General features: G+C 40.4%; 1 protein-coding gene and 1 non-coding gene across 2 annotated transcripts in view; one reads left to right on the forward strand and one right to left on the reverse strand.

Moving 5' to 3' along the window:
* Positions 1-3,730: 3,730 nt before the first annotated feature.
* On the reverse strand, positions 3,731-3,802 carry TRNAW-CCA. Its single transcript has one exon. It is a non-coding gene; the product is annotated as a tRNA-Trp (tRNA).
* Positions 3,803-4,460: 658 nt separating this feature from the next.
* Positions 4,461-20,471, forward strand: part of OTUD7B (OTU deubiquitinase 7B) — a 59,133-nt gene continuing 43,122 nt past the window's right edge. Inside the window, exon 1 of the mRNA XM_006049209.3 lies at positions 4,461-4,778. The gene's annotated coding sequence lies outside the window, so the exon portion shown is untranslated. The remainder of the gene's footprint in view (positions 4,779-20,471) is intronic.

A 20,471-nucleotide genomic window follows, 5' to 3' on the forward strand; every position in this document is an offset into this window, starting at 1 on the left:
CCTAAGCCAGGCACTGGCAAGGGCAATGGAACCCCGTGATTGGTTTAGATCCATCAGTGTTTCACCCATCTCCCTCCCACTCAGTCCCCACGCTCCACTGGAGCCAATCTCCCTGAAGCCCATGGCCACACTGAGAAGGATGGCTGCTTAAACGTGATCAGGATTCTATAAGCAAAGAGAGAGAAGGGGAATGGACACTGGTTAAGTGGCCAACATGCTGCTACAGCTTTTGAAAAGAAAGGAAAATAGCAATGAAACATTTTAGGAAGCATAATCTAACAAAGGTATGCAAGCAGATAGAAGGCCTGGAAATAGACCCAGTTATATATATGTATGTATGTATATATATATAAAAGTTATTCTAAGTCTAGATGTGACCCTGGTATAAATAGAGTCTGATATTTGCTACCAAAGCAATGGGTCTCAGCTGTCAGTTTCTTCATTCATTCATTCACTCAACTAGATATCTAATGAATGACTGCCATGGGTAAAGCAGTATGCCAGGTACTATAATTAAAAAACGGTAAACATTTGCAATCTAATGGATGGAAAAAATGTAAATTTATAATTTAATTAAGTGTTATGAAGGAACCCAACATTTTTTTCTATTTTTTTAAATTGAGGTAAGGTTCACACTATGAAATGTGCAGATCTTCAGTACACAATTTGACATACATGTGTAACAGCTATCACTGTCAAGATACAGAACATGTCTATCACCTCAAAAATTTCCCTTGTGCCCCCTTTCTATTCAATCCCTACCTCCACCAATATGCAACTATAGCTCTGAATTTCATATAAATGGCTTCTTTTTCCTCAACAAATGATTTTGAGATTTATCCATTTGGTTGTGTTTAAATGGGGTTCATTTTTAAAGACTGTATTCCATTTTTTGACTAGTGTATTTGTCATTTTTCCATTGGTAGACATCTGAAATGTTTCCAGTTTGGACCTGTTACGAATAATGCTATTATGAATATTTACATAAAAGCTTTTTGTGAACATGTTTTCATTTCTATTGGGTAAATATCTAGGAGCGGAATTGCTCGGTCATTTGTTTCCCTGGTGGCTCAGTGGTAAAGAATCTGCCTGCAATGCAGGTACACATGGGTTTGACACCTAGTTTGGGAAGATCCCCTGGAGAAGGAAATGGCAACCTACTCCAGTATTCTTGCCTGGGAAATCCCATGGACAGAGGAGCATGGTGGGCTATACTCCATGGGGTCACAAGAGTTGGACACTATTTAGTGACTAAACCAACAGTCACTGCAGGGTAGGAAAACATTTCACTTTATAAGAACCGTGGATATTTTAAAAAAATATAGATTCATGGTCCTCAGTCCCAAGAATTCTGAGTTAGTCCTCTGAGGTTCCCAGGCACAAACAATATATAGTTTTTAAAACTCCACATAACCACTGGCTAAATTATAGTGATAGTAGTGAAAAGGAAGTTATTTTGGTTTGGTTTTCTTTTCTACCACAAAACCATATAAATGCAAACAATTGCTGTTTTTTTTTTTTTTCCTGGTTAGCTGCAAAATAGCTTTCTCTGAACATTTCCCTCTAGTCTATCCATTAGCCCCAGTGTTGAAATAATCTCTCCTTTTAGTTCCTCTGCAGAAAAGGCAAAGCTCTTTTTTTCTGTTCCTGCATAAAGTGAAGTGAAAGCTCTGGGAACTCCTCGGAGCAGCCCTTAGAATCATTAAAATGAGTAAACAGAAACAAGCCTTTAGGGAGGAGAAGAACTTTGTACTGAATGGCAGATAAGGGTGTGTGGCCCTGGGTACACAGGTAGGGCCTTCTCTGCTTTTTTTTAACTTTCTTTCCTTACTATTCTGTCAGAAATAATAACCACCTGTGTTCTGGCTGCTGACAATGACACGGGACAGCTGCTTCGGAGAGTTTAGCATAGTGACAGCCTGAGTGACCACGCATCACTACAAAAGAGGTCCCCTGATCCTAGGCAGAGAAACTGACACGTAGGAATAGGGAGTCACTTAACGGATCAGGGGCTGGCTGAGCTGGGACCAGAACCCAGGTGGCCTGGCTCCCAGCCCAGCTGACCACTCTGCTACCCACACAGCCTGGGCTAACCCAAAACAAGAAGTCCATTGAGCAACTGCACAAACAACAGTGAGTGATGGATGGTCAGAGCAAGAAACAGGCACAAAGCAACTGCAACTCCATCACTTCCTGGCCCCTAAATTTCCAGACAAGCCTGTAAAGTATGGTCACTTAAATGAGTTTGACCAGCAACTTGGCCCAGCTTTCAAGTTTGGAAACTTTTCATAGTCACTGCCAAAAGTAAAATTCGGCCTTGTACTGAGGGTGGAGCGTGCCTTTGAACCTCATACCTGGTCCTAATAAGTCTGGTAGTGGAGTCAAGACTAGAAAGACGTAGTTAACAGATGGGCATAACATGGTCCTGGGAGGGCCTTAGTGAAACAAGACAGCTTTAGATTTTTGAGACTCCTCATCTGTGGACCTTTCCTCCTACTTCAGATCTAGCTGGCAAAGGGTGTGGCTGTGACCTTAGTTTGGTCCCAGGCTCAAAATCTTCAACTCTAAACCCAGGGTATTACCAGGAGATATAGCTGTCTAGGAAGTTTCCTGTTTCAAGTGTCAATTTTCTGGCCTTGAGTTGGATAATTCTCAAGTGTCTATGCTCCTCTCCTTCCCTTTAGAATCTGAGAACCTCAGAAAGTAGTCAGGGGATAGAAAAGTCGACTGTTTGTTTTTAAATAGGCCTAAAGTCCATTCTAAAGGAGATCAGTCCTGGGTGTTCTTTGGAAGGAATGATGCTAAAGCTGAAACTCCAGTACTTTGGCCACCTCATGCGAAGAGTTGACTCATTGGAAAAGACTCTGATGCTGGGAGGGATTGGGGGCAGGAGGAAAAGGGGACAACAGAGGATGAGATGGCTGGATGGCATCATTGACTTGATGGACGTGAGTTTGAGAGAACTCCGGGAGATGGTGATGGACAGGGAGGCCTGGTGTGCTGCGATTCATGGGGTCGCAAAGAGTCGGACACGACTGAGCGACTGAACTGAACTGAACTGAAATGGGCACAGCATTTTGAAAATGCAAACCAGTTGCCACAATGTTAGGAATCTGAATTAAAATTCAGCATTTCTTTGGTCAGATTATAGCAGGGGGTGGCCCTATTTTGTGTTTGTCATAAAGAGGTTGTTATTAAACAGCTCTTCTTACTTAAAACAGTCAACGTTTATCTAATATTTTATTCAATCAACAAATATGAAAAGTCTGCTCTGTGCCAGGCAAGGCTTATGTTCTCATAGCCACAGGTCCTCCTACCTCACACAGCACTTAACCTGAGTTCTGCTTTATGTAATATGGGCTTCTCTGGTGGCTCAGATGGTAAAGAATCTGCCTGCAACACGGTTCGATCCCTGGGTGGAGAAGATTGCCCTGGAGGAGGGAATGGACAGAGGGACCTGGTGAGCCAGCCCCTGGCATTGCAAAGAGCTGGACATCACTGAGCAACTAACACTTTCACTTTATGTGTTTTACTAAAGTGTAAGGCCCTTGATGCCTGGAATTATGTCTTGTACATTTTTGTGATCCCAATATCAATGAGCACAATGCGTTGTACACAGTGAAGTGAAGTGAAGTCGCTCAGTCGTGTCCGACTCTGCGGCCCCACCAGGCTTCTCCATGGGATTTTCCAGGCAAGAGTATTGAGTTGCCATTTCCCGCTCCAGGGGATCTTCCCGACCCAGGGATCGAACCTGGGTCTCCCGCATTGGAGGCAGACGCTTTACCCACTAAGCCACCAGGGAAGCCCACACGGTACACAGTAGGGACTCAATATTTGTGAATTGAACTATGCGATAGCATAGTTGTTGTTAAAAGGCGTTACCAAAAAAGCACAACATAACTTGTTTTGATTGCGCTATCTAAAGTAGATATGTCAAGAGGGTATAATTGTTATGCAAGTAAACAAATATTGAGTGTTTATAGAGAAAAGCATGTTCACTACAGGAGTGAAGGAGAGAGTGCATAACTGGGTGGAGACTGATCTGGAAGAAGCGTTGTTAATTTTCCTCCGTTCAGTCCAGAATGATCGTGTAGGGTAACTAGAATTTTAGTCATCTGGTTCTCTGAGAATTTTCATCTCTCTCACCTTTCTACAACTAGCCCGCCTCTTTCTGCTTCTTCCCAAAGGGCTGTGTCCAACTCACTACACCTCAAAGTTTCAAGAGTCCACCCAGTACCCATCTAGCTCCGGCTCAAGAACTCTCCAGACCAGGGACTTTAGGAACACCCGCCAGGAAAACACGGGTTCAGGAGCGGGGCAACCGCCAAACTGGTCGTAGCCTGGGGAGCGGCGCTCAGGGCGGGGCTGTTACGGGGCGGGGCCGGGCCGGGCCGGGCCGGGCGGGGCGGGGCGGGAGGAGGCTCGGGGCCGCTTGGGTGTCACCGCCAACCAGCTCCGGCCGGAAACTGGCGCTTGTTTCCGGCCGGACGGCCGAAAACCACCGATCCTGAACCAGCAGCCCGGAGTCCGAGTGGCGACCGAGTGTGGAGCAGGCAAAAAGCCACTGGGGAAGCCAGTCCAGATCAGTCCTGTCTGGCTCCAGCTCCTGATCCTGTGCGGAGCAGCAGCCGCGGTCTCAGTCTCAGCCAACGCCTCCGCCTCCATCGTCGACGGGGGAGGGGCCGGCCGGACCCCTGGGTCACAGCCGAGGAATGAGGAGAGGCAGCCGGGCCCCGCGCTCCGCCCCGGCCTAGGGCCTTGCCCCAGGAGCCGCGAGGGTAACGGAGCCCCCGCATTGTCACCCTCCCCCGTCTGTTCCCGCCCCTCCCGCCTCTTCAGACTCCCAAACTCTGACCCTCTGATCGCCACTGTCCCTCTTCTCCTTTCTGATTGTATTTCACCCGGAGCCGTGTCCTCTCGGCACCCCCTCCTCTCCCTGACTGTTCCTTGCTTGGTCCCAACCTTTCTCCCGTTACTCCTCCCTTTCACCTGAGTCCCACCTTCCTAGCCCCCCTTCCCCGTTCGTGGCCTCCCTTAGCTGTGCTGGGCAGTTTGGACGGTTCTCCTTGTCAGCTAGACTTTCGGGGAGGGATGGTGGAATTTTAAGATGGCTAGGAGTGCCGGCTACTACTCTCATAGTACGATAAAGTTCATTTTAAAGTCTCAAAATGAGCAGAAACCAAACTGTTCTGCCATATCGATAGTTAAACTGAGGTGCGTCCAGTAATGGAGGAAGGGAGCGAAAAAGAAGTGTGTATATGAGAAAGAGAGTGATAGAGAGATAGATTGATTCTATGGCAGGCTTATGAACTTGGGGGAAAAAAAAAAGTTGCCATGAGCCGATGGAAACTTTAGAAGCTGATGATGAGTAAGCCGGGGGCTGTGTGATCTCACTCCTCTTCTCATAATTACTAGGTTAACGGTGTGGCTGCGGTCGGGATGGAATGGGATTTGTTTACTGGGCCGGCGTATTTTTAGCTTGTCAGCTCACAAGGACCAGCGCTCTGAGTCTCTCTCCCCCTCTCTGTCTCTCTTCCTCTCTCTTTTTCTCACCCTTCTCTCCCTCTGTGTTTAGTCTCTGGAACCTAGGTGGCTTCTCTGGGCACAATAAATATAAAAATTAAACTAAAATAGATTTTATATAAGAGATTCTCCCCAACTCTTCAGGGAGTTTTCGTGAATGCAAAGGCAAAAATTAGTTGACTTGTAATTCATATATGTATAAAATACTTTCTATAAAATCAGAAACGGGTAATTGTTTAGTCTTTGACATCGTACTGTATATTTAGATGTTAGAGGACGCTGGAAACCTTTGTCTTTCAACCTATTTCTCAAGTGAAAAAGGACAGGGAAGAAGTAGTAGGAAGGTGGGTCCATAAGGGTAGCTAGTCTTAAATCTTTTAAAAACATTTTCTATACTACTTAACTTTAAAAGAGAGAAAATTTCCTTCCTAATAAATGAGGTTGCATTCTTGATGGAGAAGACAGTAGGGACTTATGCTGGGTGGCTAGGGAGAATCAGACTTGTAATTAAACATTTGCTGTGCATAATTTACAAATGAATACATTATGGGCAAACAATTATACTCTTTGTCCTCATTGTTTTCCCCAGCCTTTCTTTTAAAGGTTAATAACCAACCTGCTGTGCTAGTCTATTGATATTTTGAAGGCTGGACAGGACTGTAAAATAAATTGATGTTGTTCACGGGGAAGCCGAATACCAGTCTGTTCTAATTTCCACTAGCTACTCGGCATGCCTCAGAGCACCTCCCTAAGTTGGTGGCCAGTTACTTTGTACTTAGAGATTACAAATGAATACACATATTAGGTCATGCCAGGAGTAATTGAGAAGTTAAACGTACTGAAAAGATTTTCCAAAACTGAAATAGATTATTTTTCGATTTTTTCCGTTTTGGATTATCAGTACCTTTCTACCGATAATCATCCATTAACATGAATGAATAATTTAGAATTGAACAGATACCCACTTTGGACAGTATGCGTTGAAGCAGGAAGGAAAGAAGGAAAATAGTTTTCAAACTGCTGTCATTTTTGTTGTTGTTTTTGCCTACTTTGACTTATCCCTTTCATTTAATGCCAAAGACTTCCTTGTGAAAAAAAAGTAAACCTTTGCCAAAGAAAGGTCTGTATACTGACTTGTATAACGCAGGCTGACCAGTAATGGATGTTAATTATTGGTTGGATTTTGATGTAGTTATGTTGCCAGTAACTTGGAAATTTTCCTGATGCTTTTTTCCCTTAATCTCTTTCTTTGGGGCTCCTATTGAAAATGATTTAATTTGGAGGGTAATATCTAATTTTTCAAAATTACACACACTGTTCCAGAGTCTGTTGACTACCAATAATTGTTTTAATTTGTGAGTTAGTTGGTGCCATTATTAGTGATGATATCTGGCAAATTCAGCTTATATCTGTTTTTAGCAACTTGCCCTAGTTGAACTACCTGTATTATTCCCAGGGTTGGGGTTAGGGGTGGAGATTGAAGGGGTGAATAAAATCCTATAAGTGTAGGGCAACCCAATAGCCCATCACTGTTTTCAGTTCTCAGAGGCTTTGTTTGGAATTTTGAGTTTCAATATATGTTACTAAGTGAATTATGATGGAATAAGTCAGTATTAAAAATAAGTTTTCAGATTGTTATGGGGCCATTTGTTAAAGTTTTAGAGCTCCTGAATGTCTCAAGCATGCTAAGTATGCTGGAAGAGGACATTGTAAGGGAGCACTTTTTCTCCTTACCCCAGACACTCATCCCATCAGGGAAAAAATCCTGAAACAATGCTTTGAAGTGTGACTTCAGCAGTATCTTTCCTATGCAAGTTTAGGAGCTGTGGAATGGCAGCCTGGAATCCACTCAGCAGCCCCTGATAAGTGAGATAATTAAAATCTGTGTAACTAGAATATAGATGGTGTAACTAGAATATAGGTGCAGAACAGTTTTTTCATGAATGCCTGAAATTAGTTGATTTTTCAGTATGATAGAAGAAGGAAGTTGATTTTTTTTAAAGTAATAAATCCTTACTGAATAATGATTGAACACTCCTGTGGATAAGACAGTCTCCAAGCTCCAGTGACAGGCTTTGGGGAGATACGAAAGATGTAAAAAACAGATGTTCTTGCCCTTGGGAGCAGGGTGATGTTGGGGAAGGCAGTACATAAATGAGAAAGCAGACTGTTATTATAAGATTTAACATTTAGGAAAAAGCATGTAAACAAAACCACGCTTAATGTGCTACAAATGAGATAAGTGAAGACGAATGAGGTAAATTAGAGAAGATTTGAATCAGGACAATTTGAAATGGACTTGGCAGGTTATGGATTAGAGTCATAATGATGCATGGTGTATGGAGTTAGGTGGATCTTGGTTCAAATCGTGGCTCTGCTGTGACCTTGGACAGTTTACTTCTCCATCTTTATTTATATAATATTTGTGAGCAAGTAAGTGAAATAGTTATTTTGTGTTGGGAGTAAAAGGAAATAGATCTTCTGGGCAGAAAGTATAGAATGTACAGTGTGCAGTTATGGTATGAATGACTAAGTTGTGTTTGTGGGGAGAATAAATAAGAATGACTAGAGAAAATGTGGGTTGCTCAAGTCATGGGTAGAGCAGGCGAGAGGGTGGAGGGGACTCAGAGGCCAGACTCTGTTGGGTGTTGATGAAAGGGTCAATAGAGTCATTGTAGGTCCTTGAACAAAGGATGGATTTAGTGAGAAGTAGTGAGCCCTCTGGTCCAGGAACTCAGGGACAAGGAGGCAAGTGCCAATACACTGTGACTCCTTCTTTTCTGGAATATCCAGGCCTAAAGAGACCAGCCAGGAGATGTAAGATTCCTTGTAGAAGTCTTTGTATTCACACACCTTACTCACTCTTTTGAACTCTGCTTGTTATTGTCTCACATTGTACCAGCCTGTGAGGCAGTCGTGCATCTATGGTTGGATTCTCTTCAAGCTTATGGTAAGGACAGTGTTGTGTTTCAAGTGCATTTGACTTTGAGTTATCTCTGCTATTGTAGGGAGCACTAGTTTAGGTAATTCAGAGCTTAAGAAATTTCTTGTTTTAAAAATCATACTTATTTTAGTGTTTGGGGATCATACTGATGGAATGAATTTGCATTTCTGTTTCTAAACCTGAATTACCTGATAGGAAAATATATTGATAGTCAAGAACCATCAATCTTGAATTAAAAATTTTGCCTCAAATCCATAAAATGAACAGTCCATATGAGGATAATTAAGACTGGGCTACACTGAGTCTGTTAATGAAGACCGATTTCTTTTCAAATATCTGTGTGGGTCCAATGTGGCCTCTCAGCTGTCTGCTTTATTCCTAAGAGCGATTGGTAGAAGATGCCTATGTTGCATTCTGAATAAGTATTTACTCACAATATCTGGAGGAGTCCTGTTGCATCAGACTGCATTGTTGAAGATTAAGCTGGCCTTTTCAAAGGATTTGAGCTTTGTATAGGCTCTGCAGGTATTAGCTCCTTTGAAAATCTATTAGATTTTTTCCTTCTGAAGTAAACTTGTTGAAAATATGGCCAATTTAAGAAAAAAAGAGAAAAAGGAAGGTGACGTGTCCACGCTTAAGAAGTAAACCAAAAAAAAAAAAAAAATCACATAGCTGTTCTTCCATCTTTGTTCTTTGATATGACTTGTTTTCCTTCATCCTTGCCTACCCCAGCCTTCTCATAATCATTACCAAACTATGTGCTTGTGATGTCACGGGCACAGGATTATTATTTACCACTGAAGTCAGGAGATTGTATTTCTGAGCTAAAATTCAGGGGTGGAAAAATCAGGCATTTTCATTTATGCAGTTTAGTTCAGGATTATTTGTAACTGTGTGTTTTAGAATTATGTCTTACACCTTAGACTATAAGAAACAGTTTTGCTTAGGAGAGACCATGAAACTATTATTTTTTGTGACTTGCTGTGAATTTGGTTCTATTAGGTGGTATGAAGGATCAGGAAAAATGACAGTTTTGTGCCTTTGAGGAATTTACAGTCCAGTTGGGAGTAAGGGGAATAGGAAGAGGTGAATACCTACTGAGACTGTTTATGCCAGAGAAAATTTTAAAATGTGAAAGTATATTACCAATTGCATAATACAGATCTCAAACCATAAGTATTTGGGGAGAAGAATACTCAGGTAATTATGAGTGATTTCACAGAGGAATTGTAGTTTACTCCAGATCTTTAGAAAATTGTATTAGGTGCAGGAAATGAAGATGAAGCAAATAACAAATCATTTCATTTTGGAGCTTGGAGAGATCAAGCAAAAACTTGGAAACAGGAATGTACTTGGGGTGTTCTTGGGGTGGTAATGAGACTGACCTGAGTTGCAGTGAATAGTCATAAAAGAAAGATGGTTAGGTTGGTTTGGAGCTGTGTTTATAGAGGGTCTTAAAAGTCAGGCTTATAAGTTTAGATTTTAAATAATGGAAAACAGCTAACCACTGAGAATTTTTTATAGGATCATAATATGATGATAACAGGAAATAGATTTGGCTTGGAGGGAAAGGAGGTGAGCACCTGGGGTGTATGAGGTGATGAGATCTGAGCTAGGGTTGTGGAGGGGAAAGAGTGAAAAAAAGATTGTGAAGGGAAAATTGAAATCAGTGAGGACTGGATGTGGAAGATGAAGGAGAGTGATCGATCAAACATGACTACAGCGTTTTAAGCCTGGCTTTCTGAGACATTGACCAGGGTAAAGAAGTTGGGGAGGTTTCCTCATTTCTTGGGGAAATATGATGAGCTCAATTGGAAATGTTTTGGACTTAAAAAGTGGCAATGAAATGTCCAAATGAAAGCTGTTCGAGTTGTTAGAGATGAGCCTTAGCCGGTGGAGAGGTAGGGGTAAATAATGCTTGAAAGTGTGGTTTTGGAGTTCCTTAACATTGCTGTGATAGCTGTAGCCAAGAAAATGAATAAGCTCTCTGAAGACTAGAGTTTAGGAAAAGAGCAGAAGGCCACAGATTGTGGTACTGATAAGCACTACTATTCTCTATTCTTCAGGCCATCTTAATCGAGTTTTTTCTTCTCCTTTCATCTTTTCCATTCCTGTCTTCCCTATTCCATCAGTCCTTTGAATGTGTCTTACCTTGTGAGCACTGTCTTAGGCACTGAGGAAACAGATAAGTCAGACAAGGTCTCTGCCTACAGGGAGTTTATGGGTCTAGTGGAAGATAGATGTGTCAATATATAGATGAAGTGAAGTGTGATTGATGTTGTGATAAAGGTATGTAGGGGGCAGTTCTGCCTTGGACGTTCAGAGGGTTGGAAAGTGCCTCCCAGAGGAGATGATATTTGAGCTGAGTCTTGAAAGATGAGTCAAGGATGTACCCTACAGATTAGAAAGAGAAGTACACCCAAGGCTGAGAAAACAGCATGAATAAATGCTTAAAGGAACGAAACAGCCAGACTTCTTCAGGTAACTTTTAAGTAGTTATTAATATTATAGTTGGAGGACAGGGTTGGAGGTCAGGGATGAGGCTGGAGAAGTAGGTAAGGCTGATCATGGACAGTTTTATCTTGTGCTGCATGAAATGATAAGCCATTTAAGGGTTTTTAAACCATGAGTGATAAAGTTTCATGTTCTAGAAAGATTATTTTGTCAGTGGTATAGAGAGAGTAGATTGGAGAGGAACAGAGCAAAAGACTTTTGAAATAACTTACTAATACATTTTTTGTTGAGTGATCATGTTTGTAGAAATAGAATCAGAGAACAAGAGGGACTGTTCCCCTTTCTTAGTTTCCCTCATTGATTTTCAGATGGAATACCTGAGATGTACTCCGGATCACAGAAGTAGTGAAGTGATGGCTTAGTCTGAAATTCAGTATTCATGCCTGTAATGTAGTGGGTGATTAATAAATATTAGCTCACCTCTCTAATTCCCTCACAAGTCCTGTTGCAGTGTTTGTTCCATTCTGCCATGCTGCATTGTGCTTGAAGACAGAAGGACTTCTTTCATTTCATTTCATCGTCCTTTATTCTAGTCGAGAGTGAGCAGTGGCAGTGGTGTCTTCCCGGGTCTGACTGAGGAATATCTGCCCTAAGAGTGCCATGGGGATTTGGAGCTTTGGCCTGGGGCAGTTGGACGCCCTGGAGTGGAGTGACTAGGATGTTAGAATTCTTCAGTGATTCAAGTGATTCAGATGTGGAGGGATGTCAAGGTATTTGTTTTATTGTGGGTGCAGATGTATTTCTCTCTCCTACTAAGTTCCCTTCTAGTTTTCTTTTAAACTTAGTTTTAAGCTGTATCAATGAAACTTTGGTAAAAGAAATGTTATGATAAATTGGGTACCAGCAAAAAGTATATCTAAAAAAAAAAGATTTGTCATTATTATTGGATTCTACCTCTTTCTTCCCCATATTTTTAAAGTCATTGGGTTTTTGTGAAGGTAAATTGTTTGGGTTTAAAGTGCAATGTAAGAATTTGGATCTTGTGTTTTAAGTCTTTTTTTTGCTGGAGAAGAACAGAATAGGATAGAGGACATCTTAGCGGTCCTTAGGTTCCCCTGGGGAAAGCTGGAACATGAGGGGGATGTGGAAGGATGGATATCTTCCATTGACAAGCCTTCATCAAAACTGATTTATGAATTCCTTACTCCTTCCTCTGGGCTCTGTCAACATCTCTAGAGAAAGGCCTTGGATTGGAGACTGTCCACTTCAGCAGAGCTGCCAATTCTTAATTCTTTCTCAAGTGGGCAAGGGTACATTTTGTTTTTGTTTGTGAGTGTTTGGGGGAGGGGTGGAGAGAGAGGAGGCACAGAATAGCTACTCATAGTGAGTCTTTATCTGAATTCCTATGTAACTGGAAGTTTCCTTGGCTTTGTTTTAGGGGAGATGACTTGGTTACGCAGGCATTTAAGTTACGTGGGAAGGTGGTTCTCACTCCCTTCATTTATCTGATCTAGGATGGCAATAAATACTTCTTTCTTGTCCATATTTGTCAGCCTCCGCCCACCCCCCCCCCCCCCCCCCCCCCCCCCCCCGCCCTGCCCCTCACTTTGCTCTCAGTGCTTTTTGTGCACACTGGGTGAGGGATATAAAGGATCCTCTTCAGTCTAAAACGGAGCTTGTCAGTTGTTCTCTGGAAGTTTAGGGGAACCTAAACCAGCTCCTGATTACTCTTGTGTTAATGACTCCCCTATTCTTCCAGTCTCCGGGCCCTTTCTTAATTTAAACACTTTGAATAATAAGATATTTTAAATATTTTGGAAAGTTCAGGGGGAAAAACCCTAACATAATTTTGAGCCCACAACCCAGATTTAGTGGATATTAACATTTTGTCAGGTTTATTTTAGATTTCTCGCTGTCTTTAAGATATAAACTGTTAAGTATTAGATATAGCCAAAGTCCTACTCTGCATCCTTATCCCCTTTTTCCTGGGAAATGAATACTGGCCTAAATTGGTATGTATCATTGCATTTTATGTTTTATACTTTAAAAAAAATGTGTAATGTAGGCACAAGCAACATATAGTTTTATTTTGAAATCATAAATAAAAATCAGAATCATACTGCAGGTATTTTTTGCAACCCTGTCTCTCAGTGCTGTTTTTCAGAATTATTTACATGTAGATCTAGTTCATTTAATCACCTGATCTTTAAGCCTGTTTCCTCCACTGCCCTCCCCACTTGTCTTGTGAAATAGTCCTACCATCAAAGTCCCAGTTTAAACCCTATCTTCCATGAAAACTTTCCTGATTTTTCTCCTCCTGCAAGCTGTGATCTTTCCTATTTCTGAAGCTGCCTATCATTTTATTGATGCTGATCTGGTCGTAGTTGTGTATTTTTGTATTTTAGTTTATTTATGCCCTTGGCTTGCCTCTTTTATACTGTGAGCTCCTTGAAAGCAGATAAGTAGTTTCTTTTATCTTTGTATCCCTCATATTTACTTGCCACAGTAACATAAATATATTAGGCATTTAGTCACTATTAGTCACTATTTAGTGACTAAATGGTTAATTAATGAATAAAACAATAAAAACAGTCCTCTGAGTTGGTGAGCTGTGTAATTATGAGCAATATTGTGTGGCCTTTATGAAAAAGCTTATAAAGAAACATCCAGCACTGTAAATTATATAAAAATGTACATAAATGTTGAGTGCATTCAAGACTGACTTCCTATAGGAGATGAGAGCAAACATTCCTGAGAAATGAAATGAAAATTGATTGGTGATATCATCCCAATGAGGAAACTCCTGGGAATTGATCCTGATGGCATTTGAGGCAGTGTACTTCTGTGGCCAGACTCATTTCACTAGCTATCAAATTCTGCTATTGTCATCAAGGCCTTGACACCTTCCCTGGAGATTTACATTGATGGTGAGAAAAAGCAGCCTATCTGTTCACTTAATAAATACTGCTGAGAAACAGGAATTCTTTGGTCTCTGAAAAAGAAGGCCTAATAAATGTACACATTTGTGTGTATATGTACATATACTTTTAACAGCACCACTTTTATCGATGAGACCAGATTGTATCTCGGCAAAATATTCTTAAGCTTTTAATTCTGGAATGTGTAGTACCAACATAACATTGTTTAGGCCTCACCAAAGCCCTTCCCTCCCCTGCCAGGAAGAAATTAAATGTTAAGTTGAACTATAATGAAATTGCAATTTTATAGATAAAATAAGTCATATATCACCAATGGTTATTCTTTAAACTTATGTTTAATGGTTATTGTGTTAAATGGTTATTGCTTAATCTTGTATTTAATGGTCATTGCTTAAACTGGGGTTAAATTTAATAGGTCAGGTCTTGATTTCCTGTTGGGGTTCTTGTAGAACATTATCACAGACCTTTTTGAAGTGAATAATTCCAACTCTATTTATAATTCTAAAATGCACTTCTGAACTTTACAACAGATTTTCTTTTTGTAGTTATCTTTAGCTCCGATTTTTGATAAAATGTTCTTATTTCTCAGCAGACATTTAGTATATTGGGGAAGGTTGTGGGGGAGTGTGTGAGTGTTTTAGGGCATACAACCTCACCTCAGGAAAATGAGCCTGAGATGAAAACTCTTGCCGTCAGTAGCTGTAATACATGTAATTGATTGATTTTAATGAGCTTACAATCTTTGAGTAAATGATTCCCCCACTATCATTTCCTGCCACCCTCTCATGTCTCTTCTCTAGTCTTGATAAGGGAGATCTGGGGTGGTGGGGAAAACCATGGAAGAGAAAATTTCTTGTCACCATTGACTTTATCTGGAGACTTAACAGGGAAGAGTGTAAGAGCCCTAACTCCTAGCACCAGATTCCTACCTGTGGTTCCCCCAACAGTTCTTAGGTTAAAAGGGAAGAGGAATGCGGATGTCAGGAGAAAGAGCAAAGAAACAGGGTAGATAGCGGGAGTTAATAGATATCATAGAATAGGACTGAGGAACAGAAATGGGGGAAAAGGGATATGCATACAGATTTAAAGAGGTTCTGTTTCCTCCTGTCATTCCAAACCTGGCTTAGAATTCTTTATAAACCTTGTACCTTAGCTATACCAAAGGTATATTGAGGAGGCCACATCAGCTTTGAAAGTATCATCTTTGTGTTCTAAAATCATTCTTTGAAAAGTCAGGTCATTTTAAATGAGGTGGTCTACTAGTGCCTTTTGAATCATTAATAACTGACTTCAAAGGAAAAGAATTCATCTGAGGCTTTAGAACTAGTCAGTCTTGATATTTACATGAAGATAGTCCCATGTGAGGAACTGAGGCAAGATAATGGGAACATGTAATAATGCTAACAAAAATATTTTAGATAGTATGCTCTCATTTCTTTTAAAAACTTTCCTGCTCTTTTGAGTTCCTTTGTGAGTATTTGCTTTCATCATTGAACTGGGAGCTCACCTGGCTGAGTGTGTAGACTCTTCATTTTCTGAAAATTTCCCTTAGTACTAGGGGCAAGATTATCTAATATGAGGAATACTTGGTCCCTGTTTACTGACTGGGGATAAAGACTTCCCAGACTCCTCAGAATTCTGAAAATAGAATTTGAGAGTTAGACTTAAGATTTGCTGCACCCTAACTTCTTTGGCTGCCTGAAGTAAATTCTAGCTATTTGACACGAGGTGACCTCTCATTTTAACGTTAAGGTCCTTCTGTCACACTTGTAATTTTTTGTAGTATTCTAGTTCATTATGGAAATTAAGATTGAAAAAAGTCATCTGTGCAGACTTTCCTTGATGTTTGCTTCCTGGCTGAGATGATAAATTCCTTTTACTGAACACGTGTTGTGTACTGGAATTTGGACAAGATGCTCTAAGGAGGTGCCAAGGTTATGTTACCTACTAAATAAACTAAACAAGTATTAGGAGAATTGGCTCCTTGGGAATTTATATTCTGGGTTAAAATAGGATGCAAACACAGAGACACACATTTTTAGAAAAAAGAAAAACAGACTGTGTAGTATTACGTATAATCTCACATAGTATTTTAGAATGGAAAAGGAATTTACATATTGTCATCATTTTCTGGGTGAGGAAAATGTGTCCCAGAATATTTAAATGACTTGTTCAAGGTAGTTACCCTCACCAAAAAACATTTTATTGGGTATCTGCCCTCTGAAATGGAGAAGGCAATGGCACCCCACTCCAGTACTCTTGCCTGGAAAATCCCAGGGACGGGGGAGCCTGGTGGGCTGCTGTCTATGGGGTCACACAGAGTCGGACACGACTGAAGCGACTTAGCAGCAGCAGCAGCCCTCTGAAAAGTTAGGCCTCAGGTATAGAAAGATTAAAGTCATCAAGAACTTAATAATTAGTTATGAAGATTGAATGTTTGCATAAAAAGAAAACTAGTAATACAAAGTCATGGGTATTAAGTCTCAATACCCATGACGTTACATATGCTCTCCAACCCACAGTTTTGAAGATAAAATAGTCCTTCCCCCTGCTTGTAGGTAGGTTGCTTTGGTTGCAAACTGTAGGTGAAGTAGGCTCAAAGGCTGCATTAGTCTTTTTGGGGTAAAGGGATAGAGATATATACAGAAGTTTAGAGAGAGTGGATAAGGGAACATTTGTACCCTTAGTATAATCTAGGCCTTGGAGAAGAGAGAAGACTGGGTAAGTGGAGAGGGGAACATTGAAGGAATGAGAACAGGGAGCTGAGCCTGTCTTGTTTCATCTAGGAGAGCAATGAGATTAATAAAGTTGGAGAGTTAGATGAATTGGAGAGGACCTTAAATCCCATGCAGAGGATTTCAGTTTATCTTTACAATGAAAAATCCTTGAGCAGGGAATTATATATGTAAATTAGTATTTTTGGAAAATTGTTTCAGCCATGTGGTGTGAAATGGAAGGAGAGAGAGCAGTTAGAAGACTGTTCAATTCTGGGAAAGGAGTCTTTACAGGGATGATGGGAATGGAGAAAAAGGAGGGATTCAAGTGATTTGAAGAAAACTAAACACCATTTGGTAACTGCTTTTATAGGAAAGAGATAGATAAGAACAATGCACATGTTTTTAATCTGGGTTATAGCAGTAGGGGAGCTGGGTTTGCGTGGTTTCTAATACATTTATTCTCCAAAGGAATGCCTTGGTGGAAAAAAGCACTGAGTCTAGCCCAACATTCAGATCATACTGAGTACAGAGTTTAAGTGACTGGTTTGCATGCCTTGTAAGTAGTGAAACTTGGTGTAGAGCCCATGCTTTTGACTGTTGTCCAGTGCTATTTCTATTATATACAGCTTACGAGGAGGTGGGTCAAGTGGTTAAAAACACAGAGCCTGGAAGTGAAATGGGAAGTTGAAGACCACATTATGATGAGGTTTAACCACAAGCTGTTTCAGTTCTACATACGTTTTCCTTGTATTTAGGCTCTAAATGTGTATAGTTCTCTCAGGCTCACAGTGTTACAATGACCTGGGTTTCTTAGAACTATCTTCTGAGTTTCACTTCCTCACAGTCAAGGAAATAAATTTCCTTTAGATTTTGGACTTAATTGCATATACTCTCTGACCCCCAATGTTTGAAGATAAAATAGTCCTTTCCCGTGCTTATAGGTAGGTTGCTTTGCTTACAAACTATAGATGAAATAACCTCAAAGGCCACCTTAGTCTTTTTGGAGTAATGGGAGGAGGAGAGTTTTGGAACTGAATCTTTCAAGCTTATTTACTCTGTCAGCAGTTACGAACAGTTTCCTTACACAGATCTTATTACTTAAAAAGGGCTGTCAATTGTATGGATCAATATGGTATTTTTGCTAATGGTATGTTTTTAGAGACTCAAATGGCCTTGTGAAAAATCATTTATATTTTGTTTTTAAATATGTAGTCAGGTATATTTAAGGTATGACTCTTTCTTATACTTTTTTTTCCTTTCCTTTGCTTTCCCCCTTCTACCAGGCTTTTACCAGATGTGGTAACAGATACCTGCAGACTCAAAATAGCATTTTCTGGATCAGCTAACACTTACTATATATCTGCTGTAAGGGTCTGGCACTATTACATAATTTCATTAGCCAAGATTGAATATTTCTAGATTTTATGCTAAGTCCCTGCTAGCCACTGTATTCCATTGTTTGGCTTCTGCAATTCTTATCCTATCTTAATCCTTGCCATGACTCTTCTTTTATAACTTTTTTCGTATGTCATTTTATTTATTATTTAGGCTGTGCTGGGTCTTCGTTGCTGCTTTCCTCCAGTTGCGGAGAGCAGGGTCTACTCTTCAGCTGCGGTGCGCAGGCTTCTCAGTGCGGTAGCTTCTCAATGCGGTGGCTTCTCTTGTTGCAGAGCATGGGCTCTAGGGCATGCAGGCTTCAGTAGTTGTGGCACGTGGGCTCAGTACTTGTGGCTCCCAGGCTCTAGAGCACAGGCTCAGTAGTTGTGGTGCATGGGCTTGGTTGCTCCACAGTATGTGGGATTTTCCCGGATCGGGATCTGTCTTGTATTCTACATTGGCAGGCAGATTACTGACCCCTTCTTTTGTTTAAAAAAAAAAAAAAAGGGAAGCCCTTCTTTTAGAACTTTTGCCCTGGCTAGGGAATAAAGGGGAGAAAACTTTACTGTTTAATAGTGAAGACCCTAGGCTGAGTTATACTAAGGGCTTTATATAATCACCTCATTTATTACTAATAACAACTCCATAGGTTAGATATTCTTATACCTGCTTGCAGATAATTCATCCAGAGTATTTATTACTACGTTAATATTAATTCACCAGGATATTTCGGCACAGTTTAAGGTGCTGAGGGATATCACAGTGAATATCAGGTAAGGTTCCTGCTAAGATGTAGAGAAGTTAAATAGCTTGTGCAAGGTGCCATAGCAAGAAAGTGGCAGAGCTAGGATTTAAATATAGATCTGATGGATTCCAAGGGGAATGTCTGCAACAGTTTTTATAATATGCTGCCATTTACATATACTACATGTTGTCTGTAATTGCACATATCAAGTTGTAAAAATAGATAAGTTCCCCCAGTATTTCTTTTTTAAAGGGTTCTTGATGAGTCCAAGAAAGAAATCTGCGTGGGGCTGGCAGGCACAGCTGCACAATTATTTTCCTCTCTTCTCCCCTCTTCTCCCCAGTCTGTCTGAACCCACTCATACCTGGGTGTAAACTGGACAGCCTGACCTGCTTTGGCATTTGGATGTGTTTGTGCTTTGAGGACTGGGAGAGTTGTTTCTTTGACTTCCTTGCCCACTTGCAAGTTCTTTCTTGTAGCACAATGATGAGTAATATGTTGTTAACATTGTAATGTGGTCATGCCAGTTGGAATTTTTTTTTTTCTTTTTCCCTTGGTTCTTTCTGATGAGTGTGTGACTCTTGGGTCAAACTTGCTTTCCACAGCTCATTCAAACAGAGAAGACTTTCTGTATTCAGAGAACTAGAAAATAGTCTCGAGGTTGGGAAGACTATTAAAATTCAATGTCTTCTGCCTAGCTGAAATTCAATTTTGTTGGCATTTTGGGTTTATTCTTTAGCAAGTGTGATCCAAGAGAGTACTTGTTAGATTAAGGCCATTATTACTATGTGCCATATTTGGAATGAGCAGTGTTCTGGAGTTAGCAGTTTAAAAATAGGCACAGGGTTTTTTTTTCATGGGCATTACATAGTAGAAAGCATTAAAAGATGCTTAAATCTGTGAGAGTGATGTGCTGAATTCCAGTAGGAACTGAATTTTAAGAACTAATCAGGTGGGATCAAGGTTGTAAGTGTTAAAACTAGTATTGAGGATCCAGTCAATTTAGCATTTTGATTCCAGGAATTTCTGGGCATGGCTCATGAGGTTAATGAGGTGATTTATATGGGTGTGTCTAGCCTAGTGCTTGGTACTTGATTGGTGCACAATAAATGTTAGTTAAATCTTTAAAAAGATACTTGAATACAGAGTGTTGTCAGTTTGTCTTTCTAGAGCAGCAGCTTCATCATTAAGTATTCCTTCTTTTGAAGAATATTTGTTGAGCCTTTAACTGTGGGTAAAGCATTTGGGACAGATTTATAATAGCAGATTCTTAGAGAGACTGTGATCTTAACATTTATAAATCGAATCAGTTAGGCCTAGCATTTAATGAGGAATTTGTGATTTTACTTTGCTAGAGTCAGCCCTTTGCTTTTTTGATAGAAATAACTTCTTGACTCTTTGGTGGAATTAAAAATGCTTGCTTTTTAATTCCAGTTAAACTAGGTTTGATTTTTTTGATATCTGAGATAGTTGCCTATGATGTTTCCTTTTATCCTCTCTTAATTTTTTCAGTAAATAAGACAATATATTTGAAAAATGTATTGTGAACTGCAAAGCTAGCAGTTGTTATCTCCACCACCGCCAGTACTAATATTACGGGTTAGTAATAAATAGGATTCATTCTTACAGGGGTTAGTTTCCGTAATTAATTTCAAGGAGAAAAACTCAGGGGACAATGGGATATTTGCCATATGATTTGTGTACTGATTGATACCTTTTGTACTTTTTGTGGAAGGGAGAAGGAAAAGCAGAGACTTGTCACCCTGAAAACT

Source organism: Bubalus bubalis, chromosome 6 (assembly GCF_019923935.1).
Source record: "Bubalus bubalis isolate 160015118507 breed Murrah chromosome 6, NDDB_SH_1, whole genome shotgun sequence".
In the NCBI taxonomy this organism is placed as follows: Eukaryota; Metazoa; Chordata; class Mammalia; order Artiodactyla; family Bovidae; genus Bubalus; species Bubalus bubalis.